At 36.9% G+C, this 26064-nt stretch overlaps 1 long non-coding RNA gene across 1 annotated transcript in view; it reads right to left on the reverse strand.

Moving 5' to 3' along the window:
• LOC135184227 (uncharacterized) overlaps positions 1-14801 on the reverse strand; it is an 88661-nt gene extending 73860 nt beyond the window's left edge. The window contains exon 1 of the long non-coding RNA XR_010305924.1: positions 14726-14801. This is a non-coding gene — a long non-coding RNA (uncharacterized LOC135184227). The remainder of the gene's footprint in view (positions 1-14725) is intronic.
• Between the last annotated feature and the right edge of the window lie 11263 nt (positions 14802-26064).

A 26064-nucleotide genomic window follows, 5' to 3' on the forward strand; every position in this document is an offset into this window, starting at 1 on the left:
AGGAATAAATAAAAAGCAAACACTTCTCAGCCTTCACTAATTCCTGTATATTGCTTTTGCAATCATTATTACAAATTATACTTCCATGAAGGCACACAGCTTCCCTGGCTTGTAAACCTGCTATATGCTTGGGTTTTTTTCCATAGGTGTTCTAAATTTTTCAGTTCTTTCTGATAAGGATCAGAAGTAGTACTGTAGAACCATCTACTAGGTGTCTAAAGAACATGAACCATCAAATAAGTTTGGTGTGTTAATGCTCAGATACATACACTTGCTCTGACAAGAAGCACAACAACCAGCAGTACTTGGACATAAAGCATAGTCAGAGCAAGAATGAACAATAAATAGTAACAACCCATACATGCAGAGTTCCAGTACAATATTTAACCAGATGTCTGTCAAAGTTTGAGTTTTCTTCTATTGTTATTCAAAATCATCCTGCCTAAAGCTAGCTTTAAAATTGAAGTACTGTCTCGAAGTATTATGGGGCTTGAAGTTCATATTGTGACATGAGGGGCTTCCTGTTGCTGGTTTTGGGTTCCAGGATTTTGGGTGATGGCGCTCTGCTAACTTTTCAGCAGGACTGGGAGGGATGGGACAGTAATTCCCTGGGAGGATTTTTGGCTTACTTGCTTCTGCTTGCTGTTGTGATTTTTCTGGAAATAGGTTAAGGTAACTGAGCAGATGCATGATGATTATCTCATTTGCTCAGTAAACTCTTATCTCAATCCAGAACTTTTTTGTGTGTTACTTTTCGCTCACTTCTGTGTCCAAGAAACAGGAATGGTTTAACCTCTTAGAAACGTAAATTCAATTGCAACATTGTAAGTTTGCATGCGCACATCATGATCACCTTTGTTCAACTACAGGGGAACACAAAAAGTTCTCACAGCTAATACTACTGAAGCATGGACATGGGCCAGTTGATTGCATTAACACCACCATTTGTACTTCCCCACATGTAGAAACAAGCAGCTATATGTATGTATACAAGAATGAACCTCACACAGTTTCCTAGATATCTCTAGACACAGATAGGCTTCTGTATAAAAAGACATCATTGACAAATACTGAACACAAGACATGACAAAATCATGCTATTTAGTCCTTAGAGGCTGAAGGGGTTGTTTAAGGGATATTATCCTATTTTTTTCTGTAAGGACTGCTAAAATTTCAGCCTTGTTTTACAAGTTAAAGTCAAGACTCAAAACCACAGGTTTTGTATAATCAGGCATTATAGCAAGCTACACTACCAGTTTAATGCCCTTTTGGTGTTCTGAAAGAACTATAAGCATGATTTAATGAGCAGACTTTTGTTGAACCTGGATAAATATTTATAGCTTTTAAAGAGTTCCACATAAACCAAATAAACACACATTTGATCAAACTGCCATCTGCTGGGTGATTCTGGGATTTGAATGGTTTGGTTAAACACACACTTCAGTGTTTTTAAACAAGAATACGAGAAATCTTTACGTTCTCATCACATATTTTGAAGTTTGCTTGGTAATAACCAGCTGGCCTCGTTCAGCATAAATGCTGTGAGCAGCAGCAGCAGTCTTAGGGCCTAATTCATCCTGTTCACGTGAACATCCATTACACTTCCTGGTCACAGCTTGCTTAGCTTCACCTTTGTAGCCCTTTCACAGAGACCACACTGAAGTAACCATGTCCTATAACCACACAATTTAGTGCTTAGTGCAAGTTCTGACTGCTCATTTAGAAAAAAAATAAAGTGACAAGTGAAATGAAAAGACTAATACAGGAGTACTAACGAATTACACTACCTCCATAAAAATCAAGCCAAATATATAAGAGAGTAGCAAATCTCTCAGAACCCAGTTCTCAAGTAATTAATGATTTTTTTCTCCTTGGAACCTTTCAAGGTTCCAGACATCAAGAAGCAAGGTTACTCTGATAGTGTACTAGAAAAGTTTAATAACTATGGTTATTGCAGAGCAATCCCTGAAATTTATAATGATATGAAGTAATGATAGCATGCTAAACTTTTAAAAGTCCAGTTCTAAACTAGTTAAGACCTGAAAGCATAAACAAAACTCCAGTCTTGAGGCTTCCAAAGCCACTAACAAGCTAAGCACACTGTACAGATCTACTGTATTCATCTTGCAACATGTTCTGTAAGAGGGCCAAGTAAACTAACAAAATGCAGGCTGAGCCATCACATGGCAACTCTGCTGATCCAAGAGGCTGCTACAGCAGAGTTCATTGAGAGATGCCTTTTAACTTCCCCAAAACGGCAGACTCTGGCATTCCCTAAGAATGACAAGATTATCCTTTTCTGACAGATGCTTGCAAAACCTGCAGTCATTTTAGTCAGTAAGAGCTCATTAAGTTCTTTGGGAAGTGCAGCACGAAAAAAACACATACACCACACAAACTGGAACAGAAATGCCAACTCAAGAAAATCAGTGCATAAGAAGTCAGCCAGGCATACAGGCACCACATTTCAGTGGCCATATCTAAACAGGTGTTCTGGCTTCGTAGAAATGAGGTTTATGAGATACCTGGGTCAAAATTTCTTGTTCCATAAGGAGGATGCCTGTGCTGAAATACAAAGTCATGCTGGAAACAATCAAAAACCACTCCACTGTGAAAACAGCATGATGTCACATGGCATTTAAGTAGCAAGCAAAAGATTTGAGTTCCTTCACTAACCACAGCTTCTCAATCTTGGGACCTAAACTGACCTGGTTGAGGTGCATTATAGAGATCCCATCTGGTTTTGGCTGCCCAAAGTGCTGACCAGGACTTCTAAAGCCTTCATGCACATATATAGGTAGAAAATGTTGACTTTTTTCAATACCTCCACAGAAGGCATAGCACAGAACCCGAAACTAGGCTTTTCCAAAGTCTAAGGATGTTTTCATCTGAAATTTTACATCAGTCCCAATACACAGCCACAGCAGGCACCTGCTTCAACTCATTTATTCTCCTTTGAAAAGAAACAGAGTCTTTAGCAGTATGAAGAAGCCTGTGTTGGTACTAATCGTTTATATATACTTTGTTCATTTGGTTCTTGTCTAAACCTTTCATCTAATTACTGTGCCCCAAGCATAAAGGTTATATTTTGTGTGACTTTGTTTACTAAGACGTTTGGGGATTTTTTTAGTTGTGTGTTGTTTGTTTTTTATGCCTCTGCCCATCAAAAACACTGCGAAATATTAGGATGAGGCTACTGAAAGCATACCCTATGTGATGTAATTTACAAGTATCTAAGCATGAAATCTGCAAATGCACTTTTGTATTAGAGAGCAGATAAACTTAAGTCTTTAAATATGAACTTCCCAGCAATACTTCATAAAGAGGTATTCAACAATATATGCAATCCAAATAAGGTTTTTGTTATTTGGATAAGAATACTTCAGAATATGTTAATGTACAAACCATCCTCAAAATGTGTTAACAATCACATTTTTAGTATTCAAAACACTTCTAAGCATAAACTGTTTACAGTGTGTGGGTGAAAAATAAGCTTTTGTCTAAGTAAATGGTGAAAAGACATGACTTGGTAGAAAACATTTTCATTTTCTAATAATACTGTCTTAGGAAAATTGACAAATATTCTCCTGTTTCAATTCCAAAACCATCAGCACACCCTACACTAACAATAAAGCAAATAATGAAGACAGTATGACTCCAGTATTATTTCTGCATGGTGTATTTACATTCTAGGACAGTTGCCTAAATTGACTTGGAAGTGATAATTCTGTCTTTCTGAATATCATATGGGTCCAAGAATGCTTTGGTAGTTAAAGAAATACAGAAAATGCTATCCTTCTTCACAGCAGAGTAAGTGCTAAGATAATCTGTAATGTTAAGATGCCATTTTCAGGCCTAGGAAGAGCATTTGGTCACTCTTGATTAAAGGGGCTAGAAAGAGAGATACCATACAGTGTCCAGATAAATATGTATGTTGCAATGTATCTCATGACATTGCTGTACTAATGGATTAACTAAAGCAATGTGGCATTTGTTGTACCTCAATTAACTTTTACTTAACATTTTAGAAGGAGCTAACAACTTCTAATACTTCTTCCCTTCAGCGACCAAAGATGGATGTGTCCTGAAAATCTTTAAGGAGCATCTACTACATATTTTCAGTTATTTAGCTACAGTATGTCTTTGTCTTAACTACACTACACATAGCTAAAACAGGTTTTCTGCAAATCCAAACATTTTAGCTACCAGGGAATAGGAAGCAGACATCCTACCACCTACTACCTCAAATAAGATGGTCAAGCAAAATATCCATAGAGCTCCATCCTTCAAAACTCAGGGAATGCCTTTCAAGGTAGTTAACCTTCACTCTGGTAAAACTCTACTTTAAACCAGTCTTAAGTGACTTGAGCTTGGAACCACCAAGAGAATCCAATTCAAGAGATCTCTTCCTAGCCAAGTCATTCTACACAGATTTTGGATATCAGGGAATAGGCAGAGAGCACAGAGAAGGAATGAAGAGTAGGGAGACACGTTATTTTTCTGTTTCAGTTCTAAACACGGAAATTCATTTTCTGTATTAGGAAATGAAGGGGCAAAAGGGAAGAGTTGCCATGGAGACCAGAAATCTCTCATTAGTGATCACACATCAAAATTAGTTCAAAGAGCTAGAGAGAACACAGATGCTAAATGCATGTTCTTCCTGGACTCACAGTCATACTACTCTTGTATTCTTTGCTTATAGTCCTTTCTGACTTACACATGTACAGAACCCTTCAAAAATTAGTTTCATCAAATACAGAGAATCAGGAATAATAGAAGCTTTTTTTGTTTAAAGAATCAACTCCATACAATAATCACACATGGTAAGAAACCATTCATTTTTTAGTCTACCAAGTAATTGTAACCCACAAATATTTAAACCTAGCATTTAGGTTGGAGACTGCATATTAGGTAAAACTCAATGCATTTAACATATGTATGATTACTACAAATGACATAAATTGGAGTTAAACCTATGGGTTTATAATGTCCTGACTGTTTCTGACTTATGCAAATCAATTGATTACTACGAATCCATCAGTCAAAATTACCACCATAGAAAGAGCACAGGCTCCAGAATGAAAGTCTAATTGAAATCCAAAGATGCCAACTTCTTACACCCAGTGTCTGAACTCCATAATGCTGTTTACAATACATATTACCTGAGAAGGAATTCAAAGGTCATGACCAAGTATGATTTTTCCCCCCCTCAGCCAATTCTCCTGATATGATTTTGCAGAATTGTTTCCTTTCAAATACACAGAAAACTTAGCCTAATGATCAAGGTAGGATATTAAACCAAGGGGCCATACTATAAATTACGATTTCTATATTGTTGTAAATGCAACGAGATAAGGGGTTGTTTTTTAAGAAAAAAAGCTAAACACTCTGTAGTGCAAGATTCTTTACAGTTCCTTGTAATACAGTCATGTTACAAATTCAAAACCAGCTTAATTTGAACAATTGGAGACCTCAAGCCTCCTTAGAATCATGGCATGTTTCTGAAGGAAAAACAACCTGTCACCTCACACACTACTAGAACCCATGGCCTAAGTCGTTAATAATTTTGTATCAAAAATAGAACAGGTGAATTGGGCATGTGTAAGTTTTGGAAGAGACATCACACACAGATATGCAATTGGGGCAATCTCCTTTTCTTACAAATTCCTATTTTACCATCTTTACAATGTGCACAGCTACAGTAGATAGCAGTAGACGAACAATAACTGAAATAAATTTGCAAACATAAATTGTAATCTGTCCCTTAAGTTTCATTAGAGTGATCCAGATGTTTGCTAGAACATCAATTTACACATGATACAAAACACAAGGTTAAACACATGACTGAAGGGGAAGATGAGCCAACCCTTCAAAAAAAATATCTTTTACTTCTTTTGTCATAGGTAAAATCATGAAGTTTTAAAACCAAAAGACACTACATAAAATCAACTCAAGTTATACATGTCCAGTAACAGACTACTGTTAGGATACTTTGAGTCATCTCCAACACATGTATGCTTTAAGAGGTGTGGGGGGGAAGTCACAAAAAACCCACAACAAAAACAAACAAACAACACCCAGAGGTGTTACCAGTATTGGAACTTTGATAACTCTAAGAACTAATAACTAATCCCATGATATGCATGTTTATCACTTCTTGCTCACTGTATCACCTCTGTGCTCTTTCAACTCCCACATATTGTAAAATGGCTTTTAACAACATTAAGAGCTAGAAGTGGGGGGAAATGCAGTAACTCAAGCACTCATCTGCTGCAGCTCATAACTGGTTTAATTTATGTACATGAATGCCATTGTATAAGGAATATAGTATATTTCTTAACATTGCTTTTACCTGTCCTTTTGGAATGTGATCACTAAAACTCATGTTCACAGGAAGTTTCAATGTTTCACTTCAGAAAGCTCGTAGCCTAGAAAAATTCTCCTTAGGAACAGAAACATTCCTGATATTAACTGTGGATGGAAGTAGATTACATAGAAAAAAAATAAACCCCCCCAAAAAAAAACCACAAATAATTCGTGTAACAATGGAGGCAAATTGCAAACTGACCTCTAAGTAGTCTCTAGATGAAAACTAATTGTGATGACCTTGCATTTCTGCATTTCAAGTTCAGAAAGTGTGATAATGGTTTTCTCCAGACTGGACAATGTCAAGGAACACCCTGAAGATAGCTAATGAAATATTTTTCAAAGACAAATATTGTGTCAACCATACGCCTAGAAATACAGATATTACTTGGTTTGAAATATCCTTCTCCTCCCTCCACAACACAAATAACAGCTGCAGCGGCAAGCTTAGCACAAAAGTCACAAATGCTTGAGTGAAAAAACCCTATAAACATAGCCATTAGCAAAGTATTTCATAGGAGCTGTTTGGTGAATACCATTTATGCACATATTTAATCTTTTGTGAAGCATGATATCTTAGAGGAAACAGACACCAATATTAATTATCTGGTCTATAAGCTAACAGCACATTAAGTGGATAAAAAAACCCAAACAACTCATCTTTACAGATGAGTATTTTTTGCAACAGCAGCAACATCAGCAGTGGAAGAGAGGCTTGGGACCTTATCCCCTGAAGGACTATCACTTGTCTACAACATATTCCTGGTTTAAGTGATTTGTTACCATCTTTTGAGTACAGACACAGGATTGTTCAAGAAGGAAAGGCTTTTAATACCTCCTTCAGCAGAATATAGATCTGGGCTCTTAATTATTCATAATTATGTGTACTGTTGTAGAAAACACTAGAAACAAAGTTACATTGATAAAGCAATATAGGCTGTATGGGAAGACTTAACACAGTATGATTTCTTTAATACCTGTCAGTCAAAGTGAATTTCTCCACCATTCTTTTTTTCCCCTTTTTGGGTAAGTAATCAGCCTATGAAAAATGCATGTCTCAAAGTACACTTATATACGACCTAAATAAAAGTACCATTACCTCATTTATCTTTGTTCCCTGCAATTTAATAATATTTCTCTTCCATTTACTGTAATTAGGAAAACATTAAAAAAACAAATTACACTTAACACCAACCCATAGTTTTTCCTGCCTACTCAAGTGGATACATTTTGGGGACAGATTCTTTTCTCTAATATAGCCTAAGTACAACTGTGGCAAAATGCAGGGATCTGTCATCATGCAATGTTATTAAGAAATTGATATAATTTGGTGTTTTTTTTCTACATAAAACAAGATTGCCTTTTCAACTCTCATGCATAGAGTATCTATCTATTACGTGGTGCTTAAAATATTTAACTGGCATGATTCCCTTGCATTACGGTGAGCACACAAGTAGTTAATAGAAATTATATGCCTGGAATAAGAATTTGGAGAAATAGACAAAACCAGAATTTAACATCTTGTCTCAATTTATGAACTAAGCATAACGATTATGCTAGAGGGTGGTAATTGTAGCTTGAAGTTATGTTTAGAATGCTTCTAAAAACATTTTTCTTCAATAATTATTTTAATTGGAATCTATACTTCAGGAAAAGATTATAGATATTCAGAACTGTTTCTCAAAACTATGTACTGAAGCATAAGGCTCTTGTCAGTTCAGTTACAAACTGACCTGAATTAACAGTTAATAATCTGGGTTATAGCCACTGTTATTCTGTACGAAGTCCTAGGGATGACTTACAGAAAATCTTTTATTGATGTTCATATTAGAACTAGAATTTAAAAAAACAACACAACCCTGAAACTGAGATACCTCCCTTTGAGGTTATGTATTTATACATCAAGGGTATACACATGTTCAAAGACCAACTTATACAATCATAGTAACCAAGGATGTTTTTGAAAACGTTGGAAAATCCAATCCTAATTTAACAAAAGGAGTCCAAAACTGGAAATGTGTTTTAAGTAGCAGCATCATGCTTGATCATGCATGCATGACCTTAAAATGTTATCTTATCCACTTTAATACAAGCAAGATTTATGAAGATATAAAATAAGGTGTATAAATGAATTATATAACTTTTTATTTATGTATTTTTCATCTCACACATACATGTTACATACATACACTCTTTAATATAGAAGCATAGAAACACCTCATCAAATAGTACAAAATATTTGAACTGCCACGCCTGAAACAAATTCCAATAGGAATGGAGGGAGGTGAGTTAGTCAACTGACTATAGGACCCTTACATAAAGTCTAGACCACCATGGTACTCCATCAAGGGAATTTTTAGATTCATTGTAGAGTAGATTTTTCCACCATGGTTTTTTTTTTAAATAATAAAGGTACAGGGATTGCACCCAAAATCAATCCGTATGGAAATTTGACACTGCACAGGAAATAACATTACTTCTGGCCCCAAACCTGGCAAAGAAGCGCTGGAACAAATACTTCTGTTGCTGAATTAAGTACATGCACTGCTTCTTAAGCTGCACTAATACTTTATGCTTTCACCTAAGTTTTCATCTTTGACAAACTTCTGCATTCCTACACCACTTTTGCTTCTGTGTGTTGTACTTTTATGTAATTACTAAGTATTTCCCATAAAATTGTTTTCCCAATGCTGCATTATTATATTTACATAAAATAGAAATATACTTGCATCATTCTGGGCACCTGGGAGATGGAAATATTTCAAATACTTGAAACAAAGCTGTGGCTTTTGAATGTGAAAATTACTCAAGGTCTGAAATGTAAAAGTCTAACGGCTGACGATGATGAGATTATCTCACGCCTATCTTCAATGTTCAATATACACCAATCTGAACACAGTATTATGTTGTTAAATAACATTTTCTTCTTTTCTTCACCAATAAAGTTGGCCAGACACAACTTCCAATCACTACAAAATAGCATTCTCCTCCTACTCTATCATTTTTCCTGTCACTCACTTCTCCTCAAATCATCTTTGTGCACAGTTTTCTCCAATTATTACAACAAAAGACCCTTTCAAGTCATATGAAATGATGCTATTTTCTTCTTGCAGCAAGCAGCACTAACAGAAACTAGCAGTGATACTAAACATTGTCTACAATTGTTATGGAAATACATTTATCTGTATCCTGTTGTCATGGAAGCTAAAGATCAAGGCACATAAGCTATATACAATAATTTATCCTGATTTGAAAGAACATTTGAAGGGAATGTTCAAATGTATAATTTGATAAAAATCAGCCTACTTTCAAAGGAACTGGTTACCCAAGGCATGATTGTGAGATAGTTGTATTTCAATCAATATTTAATTCATTACTTACATCCTCTAGGTTCTATTAATACCCCGAGTACATCCAATTTAACAGCTCAGGCACTTTCAAACTCCTAGCAATTTTCTATCCTGGCATTAGGCCAATTTTAGCAATGTTCCAAATGATACAAAAGGATGTTTGCTGACATTCCACATTTGTTTCTTTTTCTATGAGGCAATAATGTTTACTTAAGTCTGTTTTGACCAATTTTTACTTCTCTCACAGAAATACTGCTCTTTTAGGAGTTACATTTGGTTTGTTCCATTTTTATTTCCATAAAAACGAAGACTACATCACAATGGTTTAAGTGATTGCACCTCTGGAGCATTCTTTTTCACACACAGGTGTGAAACAACAGTTTCACCTATACATATGCTTGAGCACTGTTGCTAGAGAAATACCAAGGGCCATGTAGCAATTGATTTTAGAATTCTTCACAACACTGAACAGCTTCTGAGCTGGTGCTGGTTGAGGAAAGTACAGTGTCTAGGTTTTTTTTTTTTCCAGCTACAGCAGATTTCAGAATAGTTGCTACTTGCTTTTGTCAATTTCAGCTTGTGATGCTTTGGGTGCTACCCACACGCCCACACTTTGGAAAATCACCCAGACTACACTCAGCTGCTCTGTAAATTGAATGAAGCTTTATATTTACAGCTTAGCACAACAAACACACAGATATTTACAGTATACACAGAAATATACAAGTTAAAAGGTAATACAGAAACACAACAGCCCTCCCAGAAACTTGAGTCCCCAGGAGGGGCTCTCAACCACCCTTCCACCTACCTCCCATCCCTCTACCTTACCCTAGATATTGCCTTATATTCAAGGTAAGTCTGGAGGGTAGGTCAGGTGGATTAGGAAGCAGATGGATTAATCACTCAGATGGCAGGTTAGGTTAGAGAGAGAAAAGTTCAGCCCAAAGCCCAGACAGCAATTCTGTTATCTATATTTATGCTCTTGTTCTCATACATCTCAGCAAGCCTATGAGTCAAGTAGACATCACCATTGGTTGTTTTTTGGTTTTTTTACAGCCTGTAATCTAGTTCTTCTCACCAAAACATTCTAGCTAGGCTCAAACTAGCACACAGCTTCATTATATTTTATCTCATTTAAACAGTGACTGAACTGCTTTCACTATTTTTCTTCATTTGAATAGAAATATTTATGAAGCTGAAAAAAAAAAAATCAATGGGGATGCAGTCTTTTTCCCAGTGTTAGCCCTTATTACTAGAAGGGAGAATGAAGGGAAGAGATGTTTTATAAAATAATCAGGTAGAAACTTGCCTTGAATTCTTCCTCTCAACTACTTCTTCCTAAATCAAAACCTTAAGTATTTCAGTTTGACCTTTTGCCAATATTCCAGGCAATATATCTGAAGCAGAACTTCTGAAAAATCAAGCAACTGACAGCTTGGATAAGAACCAAATACTTTCCCATTTAGGATACAGAAGGTCAAGAGGGAATCAATTCTAGACTGAAAGATTGGCTATTAGAAATGTTCAGCTAGCAATCAGCTAATACCTTAGCACACAACAATTCATGCTGCATCATTAAATACTAAATTGCTCACAACAAAACAATGGTTATGCATAACATAGCATGAGATCAACTTTGTTTTCTGAGGGAATTATACCTTTGGTTTGTTTCATTTGGTACTCAAGGAGAAATACCAGTGTAAAGTTTGGTGGTACTTTCTGCCTTGGCATATTGTATTGCAAATGATATATATACACCTCTGTCTGAAAAAAATGAAACAAGACTTGAAAATGAAAACAGTGAGATTTACAATACTATTTATTCCTGCACAATTTTGTTCCACAGACTTGGGCAGAGGAAAAAGCATTTTCCTGCTCACTACAGTTTCACACAACAGGTCTATGCGTTTAATATTTAGTATCTCAAAACTTCTATGCAATGTCAATTGAAACTTGCCGATAAGGAAGCACTGAAGAACCAGAAGACAACCAACATATTTAGAGGTTGCAGCATGGTTTTTCTGGACTGATGGTTTAAAATTACAAATTTATGCAGTATAAACAGCAAAAGTGATACACACTAATTTACAGCTTTCCTGAGTTAATAAAATATTATTTCAAAACACACTCCTACTTCCTTCTAAAAAAAATCATACAGACACTGAACAAAGGACAAAAGCAGCCCAGGTCCTTTGAAGGTGAAATGCAGAAGTGTTTCTTTTACATATGCCCTAGAAAGGATTTTTCAGCTGTCCTGAAGCATTGCTCTACACCTTGCCACTTGTGTAAGAATTAAAGCACATTACATACTTCAATGCTGGATGCTCCAGAACAAGTGTACAAAAAGACTGTAAAAGAATACCCAATCTGAACTCACTTCACATTAATGCTTCAGTGCTCTCAGGACAGTGTCAGAAACCTCTGCTAATATTTGTCCTTTAAACTAGTCTATTTTCCACTAATATCTACCCTGACTGAGCCTGCTAGTTGACTCAGATATTCTCTTCACTGCTCTCTGTGTCTGTAGAATGCATTCATCTGGCAAGGTGAGGTTTGATGGAATATTTAAAAACCCCATGTAAAAGGAAAATTACATCATTTCTATTGCTCACCTGTACTCTGGGACTTCCCACTCAATGTAGCTGCTCAAGGCCAATAAAGTCATCTCCCAAAGGCTTGGGACTTTGGTTTTTTGCCATTTCTTATCTAACCCCCAATCTTTGAACTGTCATTTTTTTCTACTGCAATCTTTCTGCTGCAAACTTCAGAAACCACAGGTCAGCCTGCAACAGGGACAAGTTGTCCCATAAAACACAACAGCAGGAGGCCAGCACACCAGCACAGGATACTGTCCTCACCACTCAACATGCAGTCCACAGTAGCCAAAAAAGGAAGAGCAGAGCAGGTGTGGTGACAGAAGCCGAGATCAGCATTTTAACAGTCCCAGAGGAGTCAGAAAAATATAGTCATGAGACAGCCTGGTGTTAGGCCCATGGGCAGGTACAGAACCACAGAAGGGTCTGGGTTGCAAGGCACCTCTAATGGTTTTACAGTCTAACCCCCTCTAGAGCAGAGGGAGTTAGATTAGTCCACCTTTTGGAGATCCCTTCCAACCCAGACCATTCTACCATCCACAGGCACAGCTGCAGTGCAGCCAGAGCAAAGAAGGGTGAAGAACTAAGGCCTGAACTTCAGTACTGCCTCCAAGCCACTTCAGCACTCTGACCTGGGGCCAGAAAGCTACAATACAGCAGGGCCACGTTATGAAGGGGAAATCAATTATTGGGAGATTATATTTTCCCCAAAATTAATATTGTTTATTAATTTTGATATTCAAAACTCTCGCCTCTCCCGACCACTAATTAATACTAATCAGTTCTTTGCACAGTCATGGAAACATTTTTTCAGATGTTAACTAAATCTAGTAATAACCAGCAAAATGCACAACCACTAAAGAGAAGACAGACTCAAGGAGCTCTTTTCTGCTTATGGTAGGAGGCAATGGAGAATTCCAACGAGGCTTTTAAGCATGTACTCACAAAATACACACCAAATACTATCTCCTGACTTGCAGAGGCTAGCAACAACTCCAGACAGCACCCAAACGCTTTCAGGGACCTCTGCCTTGTCGCCTGCTGAGGGGCACAAGCTGAATGTGTGTACCTTGTTTACCACAGGACCAGGACAAGTCCAGGCAGGCCACAGTCCTAAGACCGAGTGGCGGTTCCTGGTTCTTTTTGTCTTCTTGCCCGTGGTTGCTTCTCCCCATAACAGGGGTGGGGGAGAGCACAACAACATGCCTGGCCAAGCCAGGACATGTATAAGGCTAAGTTGGGCCTGCCAGGCCTACCACAACGGGCTGGCCTCAAGCACATGCAACTAAACCTATGCAATCAGTGGTGGTGCTCAGGGTCCGCAGGTACTGAATACAAAAGAATGAGTTACAGGTACTTCAGGCTTTATTTTCTTACACCATTACTACACCAGAACCTAATCAGAAACTTTAAGTATATTCTTCCCATGCCAGTTTAGTAAGGGAATAGAAAATTGGTACTAACAAAAATACAGAATGGGAATAGAACAATAACTCAGGTATAAATCACAGGATTGTGCTTGGATATTACATATATAGGGAAAACACACATGCTTCAGAGAACAGATGGAGGCCAGCCAAAAGTCTGGCCTCAATTATTTCAATATAAGCACTTAGAGGTCTTCCATTCCATAGTATTTTGGCTCATACCATTTGCAGGTTTGGTTAGGTGACTGTTGTTAAGTCCATTAAACTGCAGAATTCTCCCCACTGAACAGATGCTCCTTCAAAGGTTAACAACTGCAGTTTAAGTTTACTCAAAACATAGAATTCTTTCTCTAACAACAATAAAAGCCAAAATGCCAACGAAATGAAAATAATCCCTTGTTTCAAAAACAAGTAAGTTTGTATGAAGTATACAAAAGTCAGTAGAAATTCATTTAGGAATGATCAACTCCTGAATTTAAATTAATATAATTATATAATCATTAAGTTATTTAATTAATTTCATTAGGCTCATTTCTGGGTTCAACATAATTTTTCTTTCCAATTAACACAGCTGTTAAGATTAACTTTGTATTAGTAGCACAAGTGAAGATCAGAGCCAAGATCCACACTACTTAGGTTCACATAAAATCATACAGCATGGAAATTAACGATTTCTTCCTCAGCATGAATACAAATGCACTACATTCATGCAATAACAACCACAAGTCTCCCATAATAGTATTGTTTTCACATACTTAGCATTTATTATCATGCTATTTAGCTAGAGTTGTCTTGTAGTTTTAAGTGTACTTCAGTCATATTATGTTAATATCTTGCTTTTAGGCACTAAACATAAATTATGATAAATCTGTAAACATGTTATATTGTAACCATTATTAATCTGTCACACAGTTCTCTTCAAAATACCATTTTCTCCCCAGCCTCACTCCTATGCTCTTGTTTTACTTGATACTAGAAGATGACTTACCAAGGAGACACACACCAAGGCAGCACTTTCATTTAAAAAGTGAGATGTCTTACTCCTGGGGGAAAAAAAAAACAACACCACATTAAAATTATGAGCTCCTGGAATTATTATGCAACTCTATAACAAGCATAGAAAAATTCCATTTCTACCACCACCTTTATCTATTTTATGAAAAAAAAAAAAGAGAGACAATAAAAAGATTTTCTGAAATTGTCAAAATGAAGTAAGAGAAGAAAAATCCTTTTGTCACCCAAAGGGTACTTAGAAGCTTGGAGATCCAATGTGCAGCCTGTTGTGAAATACCAATTAGATCTATTAACAGGTCAATTTCACTAAACTAATCAACTCCAGGAGAACACAAAACATAAAAGACATTTGGGAAATGTGTGTTGCAGAGAGGCCACCTGCTACACATATGCCTGTCTACTACAGTCAGTAGTCACCCATTTCTTGAGTCACCTGTGAAAACCAGCAGACCCCCCCACCAGAAAAAGATTTTTCTCTTCTAAATACTCAATTTAAGCAAAAAACAACCATGTATAGAGTCATGAAACCCTATCAGAAAACCATCAATGACATTTTTAATCTACAACAGCCTTCTGTTGTATGCTTCTGAGCACTTTCAGCTTTCATGGAAATCAAGAGAGATCAATACCAAGTGGTAAAGCCAAAATGTTAAGAGAAGGAAATAAAAAACTAACAAAGCAGAAAACAACATACGAATGGCCACCCACTTAAAACTGCTTATCAATGGATATCTCATGGACAGCAAAGACAAATATAACAAAATACACACTAATTTACCCTACATCTGACCTGCCCCTCCCCCAAATTAACTACAATTTTAAAAAGATTGAAGATGCTTCATTCAGACAACAAACCAACTATAGTATGATATTCTTAAAATGAACATTGTCATTGTTAATAATATCCCTAAAAATGTCCTATCTCTGGTAGAAGAAAACCCCTCTCTCCCCTATCACGAGATTCAATTCCAAATAGTTACATAACCCACGCACTTTGGTTAGAAGTCAGCATAGATATAGTTCAAGTAAAATTAACTTGCATTGCCTGCATTAAACAAGTTTGTTCTAACTAATCTAGTGACAGAAAGAGACCTTGTCTTTCTGAGAAAAACAACAACCCAAAAAGACCAACAAGCTCACTATGAGAAACACAGAATATGCCTCACCAAAATATTATTGTTTAGTTGCCTGCTCTCTTACAGCACCCAACCCACACACTCTACATGTTCTTACTCTAAGCTCCTCACCACAACTGCTTCACCTATAAAGCACTGGGGAAAATTGCAGCCAAAACAAGACACAGGTGGTTAGCTCAGCACATGCTCATTGCACACACCTGCACTTGGATGGGTAGCCATCTCTCAGTGTTGAATGACTGCCAAATATCTTTTCCTATATATCCAGGTAATGCTCAAGAAGTAAAAAAACCCAAACAATAACAACACCTCCCCCCCAAAAAAAAACAAACCCAAACCAAAACAGCAACACCAAACAAACAACCACAATGTATTCTGGATGTTTCTCTGTCACTGTTGTGCTAATGTTTGGGAAAATTGTGCTCTGTAAATATTTTGTTTCTCTCTTAGATGTCTGACAACCCATCCTTTCTTATGACCAGGTGATCATTTTCACATCAGCTATATCTGTTATTGTTTCAGCCTAAATTTCTGCTTTATCATCTGGACTTCTCTATCATTTGATAACATGTGCCTATTCCTTAAAAAAAAAAAAAAAAGAAAAGAAAAAAAGGAGTTCTACTAGATTTTACTGGGTAAAAAGGAGCAGTATCACATTCCTTATGTTCAAATATGTTGCTAATCTCACAAGGAACAACAAAACTAATATGACAACAAACCTTGTTTAGGCTCCCTGTTATATACTCGTGTCACATTAAAATACAGACAGGTTTGTTGCTGTAGATACCACTATTGCCATATAGTCAGAGAATGAAAGTTACTACCTATTTTGTCAGTCTATTCTTCAGCAGTTGCCAAGATTTACCAGCTGTTCTTTTCAAGCAGGAGATAAATACTGTATTTGGTTTATATTTCAGTATAAATGCACACACAAATGTATGCACACACGGTAAAAGAACACTGGGTTAGTTGCATTTGTTTATATTCTGTAGTAATACAAATTGCAATATCACTGTAACAAAACATTCAGTTGAACTATGAAAAGACAAAACCACAGAATCTTCATATTTTTCCACTACACATGAAGTGGGAAAACAACAATGAAGCTTTGCTATAGCTCATACCCATTCCTTGTATACAACTAGAGCACTCCTTATTTATTTCCCACACAGATACATTCTGAAAAGCAACAAATGCAAAGCATTTTAGAAAAATCTCCAAATGGTTGTCATCAACTAAGAGAGCATTACCTTCATGTTTTTCAGCTAGACTAGCTTCTGATCTACTCACACATTAAAAACTTGGGGCTTGATCTTGTCAGGCACCAACAACCACCACAAAACCAGTAAATTCATTACAAAGACCTCACTCACTCCTGCCTCACTACAGTGAAAGCTTTTAATTTGTACACAACTAATAATAACAGCACCTTTCCTCCCCCTCTTGTTTTTTGATGTGGTCGATTCCAGAGTTAAACTGATAAGCAGAAAGGATAGCACAGAACAGAGAAACCGATCTACAGATAAACATTCAAACCTAAGTATGATCAGATAATGCTAATATTTCAACAAATACCTCTGTTATGTATTAAGCTGAATCTGTTGCTGATATTCAATACCAATCTTCCCTTATGCCAGCTTCAAGATGACAGTGCTGGCTGGAGCAAAGTATCATGGGGCTTGGAGTTTGGGTATTAGTCTTTTCTGCTGGGTGTGTTGTGAGTTGATGGCTTCTGCATTTTGCTGCACTGCTCTGCAAATATGTTCAGGTAATTGTGCATTTGGGTCATTTCCAGTGTAACTCTTTATTTCAACCTAGAGGGTTTTTCTAGGTGTTACTTTTTCTCCTGTCTGTGGTGGGGGAAAGGGGAACTTGTGAGAGCGGGCTGTGTTAACCTAGGACAACTTCACACTGTTGTGTTAAAGAAAACCCCCTCATACAGAATATCCTACTCAGCTTACTTTCACAACTGTGGACTAATTCAGAGTATTTAACTGCAACTGTCAGTATTCAGCTATGACAAGACTGAGGCAGTGTCACTGGATCTAGCCATGCAGCATTAAGCGACGTGGGGTGAAAATCAAACCAGAAGACAGGCATAAACATTCTATGGGTCAGGATATTGGTTTTTTTAATGTCATGCAAAAGCAGGTATCAAAAATCAGATCAAATGCAGTACAAAGATAATGAAGCTTTAGCTTCAAATGGAGAAAAGAGAGTGAGAAACCTTTTGCAGAAGATTTAGTTGACTCTGATGAAGGTTCAATAGAGCTATAGAGTGTGAGGAATTTCAGATCAATAACTGGATATAGCAATTTAAAAATAAAGCAGCTAGGGAAGGTATCAGCAGTAATAGTCTCCTTAAGCAGTTGCCTGCAGAGGCTCTCTCTAGGAAGGACTGTAATGAGTTCATACTCCTACTCTACCTAACCTATCCATAAGGGTAGGATACTAATGATTGCTGGGTCCTTTTGTAGTAGTTAGTGTCTTATGCTTCGCTAGATTAGATAAATGAGATAATTAGGGATCATGGGGGAAAGCTTGCTAATGATTAAAGAAGACATTGAACTAGATTTCTATTTATTCCCTTTCCATATATTTCAGTTCTACCTGATCTACACCTGCAACTGTATGTTTATGAAACATCATATATCAAATAGCAATTTGCCTTCTCTTCACTTTTAACATTTTTCATATAACCAATGCCAGCATACACTGCTTGGCAGACACCAGATACCTGCTCAAGTAATGGGCAGTAAGTAACGTCTGAGCAGAAAGGTATCTATTTCTCAAATGTAAGAGTGCTCTAGACAAAGAGGTCATCATACTGACAGCCACACTTAGAAGTGTGGTAGCTCAAAAGCAGCCTACCCTGAAATATTTTCTGTGTAAGAACAGTACATTGCTTAGAGAGTCATAAAAGTATTTTCATGTAGACATTTTTAACCCAAAGCAGTAGATGATTTTTTTCTATACATGTACCTATGAAAGAATATGGGGTTTAAGCAAACAGAATGTCTTGCTTCCTGGGCAGAGTATATGAAGCTGGCTAACAACTTCATCATAACAGTATCTGTGCAGTCTTAACAGCTCATGAGTCACGTGAAAGCAACAAACTAAGTGTAGGAGGTTAGTAACCATAGAATGAAAGAGACCTCCAAAGGTCATTTAGCTCAACCCCCTTGCAGTAGGTAGGGACAACCTCCACTAAATCAGGTTGACCAGAGCCCTGTCACAGGATCACAGGATGTGATATTCAAGCTTGACCTTGAATATCTCCAAGGATGGGGCCTCAAACAGCTCCCCAGCAACCCATTACAGTGTTCCACTACCCTCATGGTAAAGAACTTCCTCCTAACATTCAGCTTAAATCTACTCTTCACTAATTTCAAACCATTGCTCCTCATCCTATCACTACAGGCCTTTGTAAACAGTTCATTTCCAGCCTTCTTGTAAGCCCTGTCTTCAGATTAGGTTCCTCCTGATGGTACATTACAACAGTGACCACAGAAATCTTACATCTGAAATAATCCTGCTAGCTCCTGGGTCTGTAAGTTGTGGGCTCTTCTGGCTTTCTGAGGAGTGACATGGGGAACAGTATAGGTACACCATAAAGCTTTGCATTAGAGGGGAAGTGAGAACAAAAAGAAAAGAAAAAAAAAAGGAATACTTCTTTCTCAGAAACAATTAGTTTTGAAATTTAAAAAGTCTAAGTGGTTCTACAGTTTGTAAATTAAGAGAACATATTTGGGGCTTCAGAACAGCCTTTTGTTTAAAAAACATTACAAGTTAACTTACAATTATCATGTGAGCCATCTGTTCACTCCAGTGCTTTTCCTTTGATTTTTATGAAATCTTTGAAATTGGACCATCCATCCCGAGTTTGGGTTGGAAGCTGTTTTATTTAATCATTGCTATTCTTAAAAACCCCTAACTACTAAAACATAACTTAAAAGCAGGTACCCACTCACCCCTTGAATCTTTAAAATTATTTTTAAAAAATCTTAATAGTGTTTCCAGTAATGCTCTGAGAACTTCTTTCTGCCATCAGATGTGCTACCAAGTAGATCAGTATTTTCTCCCCCTTGACGTTTAATGGAAGAGCTTGCCAGTGCATGAAGGAGCTTACTACTTACTCTTTAATAAGCTCCTTTTTGGTTACACAAGCTTTTAATGAGTGAAATTAGCCAAACAATAATGTCATCATCTATGCAGTACTGAATGATGACTATGAAGCTTTCTGAATCTCCAGAGCAGCTGTTTTAAATCAAATGCTTATTGCCTTTTTTTTTTTTTCTGAGCACTTTAAACAAACAGAACACTAGAACCTAAAAAAGCTGAGTGTTACAGCTATTTTCCACCCCACGGAAAATAAAGCTAGTTGCTGACGTTCAAACTCCAATATTCCTGTCGGGTAACACTTTGTCTTGCATATACACAGGATTTAGTATCGTAAAAGAACTACACTAGTTTACAAGAGAAAATCCCATCTAAGAACTGGAATCATCATAAAGTTCAACCTCAGCTGATTTCTAATGGCTTTTTTTGTGTGTAATTCCATTTTAAAGCCATATGATACCTGTTCTCTATCCCTCTTTTTTTGGAGCAAATCCCAATACTTCAACCACACTTCAAACCCCATTCAAAGCAGTAACTTAAAGCTTGATTCATGTCCAAGTCCAAGAAGATAATTGCATTTCAGGGAAATAAACAAACCTTAGCTGTGATCAGCCAAGTTCTTTCTATACCCTAAAAACTTTCCAGGAGTAATTGAAGCAAGCTATGACCTTCTCTGTCTGCAACTTAGCAGAAAGTTTATTCCTGCCATAAGTTATCATTCCCATTTTTTAATTCCCTTTCAGAAGTTCCTCCCAATGACAAAGGAAAAACAATGACAAAGCATGTTTTGAAGGAGAAAGAAGTGTCCAAGATGAATTTCAAGTACTGGAGTATTGGAGTATGATAAGCATTTAGACAGTGCTCTCATTTTTGTATGCAAATCCATTCTTTGGACTTTAAGAAAACTACACTTTGAAATACTAGAAAGCCTCACCAATAGAAGCAGTAGCACCCCTTTTAAAGAAACTTTAATATGATCAAAATGGAGGTTTTCTTCCAAAAAAAGTCTCCATTTAAGGCTCTGGAAACACTCTAAAGATTATTAAATCCCTGACAGAATTACTCATTTTTATTTTTTTCCCCACCTGACCTCATTTAGTGCAGCAGAAGCCTACTTTTCCTCATCTATTAAGACTTCAATAAAGTCATTCATTTACAGTTAACTGCAACAGTATTCACATTTAGACCTGAATATTAATTGACTGATAATGAGACGATAAAGCTGCTTCTCTGCAGGTGTACCAATCAATTTTGAGGAAAATGAAGAACTATTTTTCCTTACTGTATTTAAAATTTAAAAGTTACTTCTGGTTTGTAATGAAGTGCTTTTTATTGATCTCCTTCTAAAAAAAACCTTACTATTTCATTTGCACTTTAAAAAAAAAATTAGTTTCCATTTGTATAGAAATAATTTTACAATATTATATTGGCTGCAATTGATGATTAGCTTTCATATGGCTTTGCAAAATTAAAATCCCTCTAAAATATTTCTAACTTCCATTAAACTTCAACATTTCTAGTCAACAGTATGAACACTTCTACAGATAGAAGTATCAGAATAATTTTTAAGCAAGTATTTATTTTTTACTTCTCTGTTTGTACAAACTGTTTTCTATAACTGTTAGTCAATGTAGCTCCAAGGTTAATATATTTCCAGCCATCAGTAACAAAACTTAGCTTGCAGCAACTTAAAGCACCATTATCTGTTGAAATCTTCTAGCAGATGTTTGAACTAACAGAGCAATTAGATTTCACTTCAAAATTGTCTCTCAAGTGATAATAATTATGGAACAATGAAAAGAATGCTGTATTTTGAACATGTGTTCAAATACCACACTCTGTAGGGACCAGGAAAATTTGGTACAGATAGTTTGCTGCACTACCAAGATACCACAAGGAGGAAAATATGGGATATGGAGTAAAATACATGTAAATATGGGTATAAAGAAGACATGAGTCCTATGTGTAAAGTATGAATCTGCACGTGACTGTCATCCCAGAAGGAATATAACTTGTCAGAACACATGGTTGATAACACATGACCAACTTGGGATAAAACATGCAAATTAAACAAGCAGATAATGCTCAGTTGTATAATTTATTTTACCAGAGGATTTAAGCCTACCCAGATGGAATCTGGTGCCACAACTACAGACAGCAACCATCCCAGAATAAGCCAAAGTGAAAAAACATACAAGCTAAGAGAATACATTGTTCTGATATGCACACAGTAAGATGGAGTCTGACAGATAAAGAGGGAGTGACAACACAAGCTTTGGAAAGTTATTTACAGATGGACCAAGACTAGGGAACTGACTACAAGAGAGTTTAGGAACCAGGACTAGATAGGTAAAGAGACACAAACAATGCTAGGACTTATAAGTTAGAATCCTAAAGCACAGTCTCAGTGATAAGCAAATGTGCAGCTGAGACAGTACTCAAAGTCATGTGCAGGCTTCTCTTGAAAGACCTGTTCAGGATAACAATTTCATCAGAAAGCAGCATTTTTTGCTTGATAGACGTTAAATGGATCAAAGAATCAAGGTCACAAGAAAGTGTGTTTTCCAGCCACTGAACAACAACAAAGCCCTGTAATTTTCCATGTAACCATAGTTTAGAGTCAGCATTCTAGAAGGAATTTGTAGCTTTTTGGTCTAATATTTGACACAACAGCTAAAAGTTTTAAAGCTTTGCCTAAGAACTTGCCTGAGTGGAGGCACAAAAACAAACCCAGTTTACCTTTAGACACAACGTCCATCACTTAGCACTACAAATGCCTAGACGTGGCCCACAGGCACTGGTAACACAACAGCAATAATAGCAACAAAATAGAATATAGGCACTAAGTAAAAGATTTTAAGAGTTCAATTCATAACAGCATCAAAAATTTCGATCAAGGCCTTGATAGTGCAAAACACACACAGCCTTACTGATGTGTAGATTTAAGAGAGCTTGCATTCTTCCTATTACAGCCTCTCTGATGGGTAGATGTGAGAGCATGCCTTCTTCCCTACGAGAGGCGGTAGAGCTACAGTCCTTGCGCTACTCTCATTCCTGCCATTCCTTTTACAACATTGCCCTCTAGTGGACGTGACGTGTAAATGGTTCCTTAAACAGAGTTCAGTGATTTAGTACTGCTGAAGAGAAGTCTCACCAAGTATTTAGTACTTACGAAGAGAAATTAAGTTTCACCAAGTATGTTCTGCAGCTGGGAGAGGAGGAGAAGGATATGTAGATGGGGATCTCGCTTCATTTAACCCAACCTTCTTGTTATTTCAGTTAATTATAAAGAGGATTTTTAATTACACATGAGAAGGACACTTAATTCCAGAAGCGCCTAGCACTCAGATTTCACCACAAAATCCAGTTCAGACTGATTTAACTCTCTGACACTCCATAATAAGACAATAAGACACGTGGCATATACATGAAATTCTGTTGGCAACTTTTCTGAAAAGCTGCATTGGTTTTTCACTCTGAAGCACTCTTGCTTTAAAAAGTTAAGAGTTGGGGTATATTTAATGTGTCATTTTAGATGTACACATTGGTACACTCTCTTAAACATTGAAGATAGATCTTGTTCGTGGCTACCAAAAATAGGAGGGGACTGGGGTGGGGGGTGGAATCTCGCACATAAACATGAGTCTGGGTACATCTGACAGTGTCACACAAACTGTACCGTACAGTAGCTCAATCACCTGCACAATTCTTTCCAAACACTCAGAGCATTGCATGAAGGATGCGGTGAGGAAAAAAAACATACAACAGGTGTTTCAAACATTATTTTCTCTTCCCTTCGTCCAGTTGCAGATGATGACATGGGATGGAATAGAAGGATCCAGTCCATAAATACTTGGCTCCCAGACTGATGCTAGAGACAGGGCTTTGGGTTCTTTGATCATGGCCGGTTTTATAAGACACCCGGCCTGGCAGTAATAAGTGGAAAAGGCTTATATGGCAGGGGGAAAAGAGTCCGAGGACAAGTAGTAGCAGAGCTCATTCATAGAGCTTTAACCTAGATTTGAAGGGGGAGTTTGTTCAGAATGTAGAAACAGCTAGAAGTTTCTTTCCAGCAGACATTTTTCTTTTAATTAAATTCTTTTGCAGGCTCCCTACATTAATTCAAAGCAATTAAGAGAGTTTTACCTCATTCTGGTGTATATATAAGACACCACACTCAGGTTCTTAATAGGCTACCTGAATAACTTCTAAGAAATTTATAAAAACAGGGTTCCTGAATATATTTTCTTGTTCTTGAGTTACTATGCACAGCTATCAAAACCCTCCAGAAGGTCAGTGCTATTACAGAGCAATCATTCAGCTGTGTAAACAGTTATCTAGAAGTACAACCTCTTTTAGGGTATTACAAAGTAGTATACAACAGTCAACATTTTTAATGGACATACGACTCAGATGTCACTTTCTTAAAACAAATACACACAAGTATTATTCACAAACACTTAATGAGCAAGCTTTAAGAACCTGAGTGCGAAAAAGAGTCAGTAGGCCAGTTCAAAGAAATCTACACAAAGCAGTGTGTGTCTTGGTGTATGTCTAGTGCAAATATTGATAATGGAAAGAACCAAATATCTAACAGGTGAATTTTAGCCAGATTCCCATTAGTCTAAAATACAAATGATACAACCCTTATTAGAACAGTAATTCACTTCAGTTACATCTTTAAGCACAGAACTGTAGAGAAATTGTCACAAGTCTGTGCATGAAGAGAAATCAAGGTGGATTAACTGTCAAAATTTTTAAACTGCTGCAATGAAGTTCACTATGATCAGACACATTGGGGGTATAGCAAATAGGAAGATTGGCCAATGGATCACCTTATAGAGTTCAAAACAGACAAAACATATATCTGCTTCAGTTTTTGAATAAACTGGATTTGTGTGGAGTGTTTCTTAGATAAATTTAAAGATTATTCAACAAATAATTGCTATTTCTTGGAAGTCCTTACAAAAGAAGCTGTTTCAGAGCCAGACAATTAAACCGGAAACAGATTCCTATGTTTTGGGGTTTAACATCAGTTAATGCCTGAGATTTCGGGCTTTACTATTTCCATGAGATTACTTTAGATTCAGCACAAGTCTCCATGAGCCAATGTTGATGGCAAGGTTTCTCATAGTTTTCCTTTAATTTTCATACAGGGGACTTACCAGCTTAGACTGCAATCTCACGCTCACATCTGTAAACACAGATTTCTTTAAGAACCAATATGAAGCTTGCCTTTAACTCCAGTGTCGGTAACACAAAGATCAATCCCTTCAAGCACAGAATGCCAATAAACAAGTTGCTTACTTCATAGTTACAGTCTGTATTTGGGGCACATCGATATCCAATTTCAGCTTGTTCTGTCACATTCACTGTCCTTTATAGCTAAATTCTGGATCACATCAGCAGTTCTTTTTGTGCCAGGGTCTTCCTTTTTCTTCTTCTTCCTCAGGCTTCTTCTCCAGACTTCTGGTCAGATTGCACAACTGTTGTGATCTTACTTGTACTGCAGTCCATTTTAATCCTAAGTAGTTAATGAAAATATTTTTTCTCTGGGTTTTGTTTGTTTGTTGTCTATTGAAGGCTCCTGGAATCGCAGGAATGAAGAACAAGGAAGGGAATTTCAAACTAAATAGCCCTCCCTATTGTATTGTTAAGAGCAAATATATTTGATTTCTGTGACAACCCACTGATCCTGCCAATCAAGCACTGGCTAATAAAGAGCTACAGTGTAGTGCAGTCAGCAGAAGGCAAGTTTTCAGACTAGAAAACTCTTCTTCATCAGTGTTTTTTTTTTTCCTAACAGAGTAAGTCACAACTGCATTGTACTAGAAAGTCTGGTTTATTTTAACTTTAAACATCCCAAAACTCAGTACTAAGAAAGTGTCTAGCTACAGGGGAAAATCTGTGTTGTCAAAGTAACAAGTCTGTACAGCCCAGTAAATATCTTCAAGGTTATATTCTATACTACTTGTACTGGGTTTGGCTGGGCTGGAGTTAATTCTCCCCAGAACATCATCCTAGTGCTGTGCTTTGCAGTGCTGCAGCTGGGTGTTGG

Source organism: Pogoniulus pusillus, chromosome 20 (assembly GCF_015220805.1).
Source record: "Pogoniulus pusillus isolate bPogPus1 chromosome 20, bPogPus1.pri, whole genome shotgun sequence".
Taxonomy (NCBI): Eukaryota; Metazoa; Chordata; class Aves; order Piciformes; family Lybiidae; genus Pogoniulus; species Pogoniulus pusillus.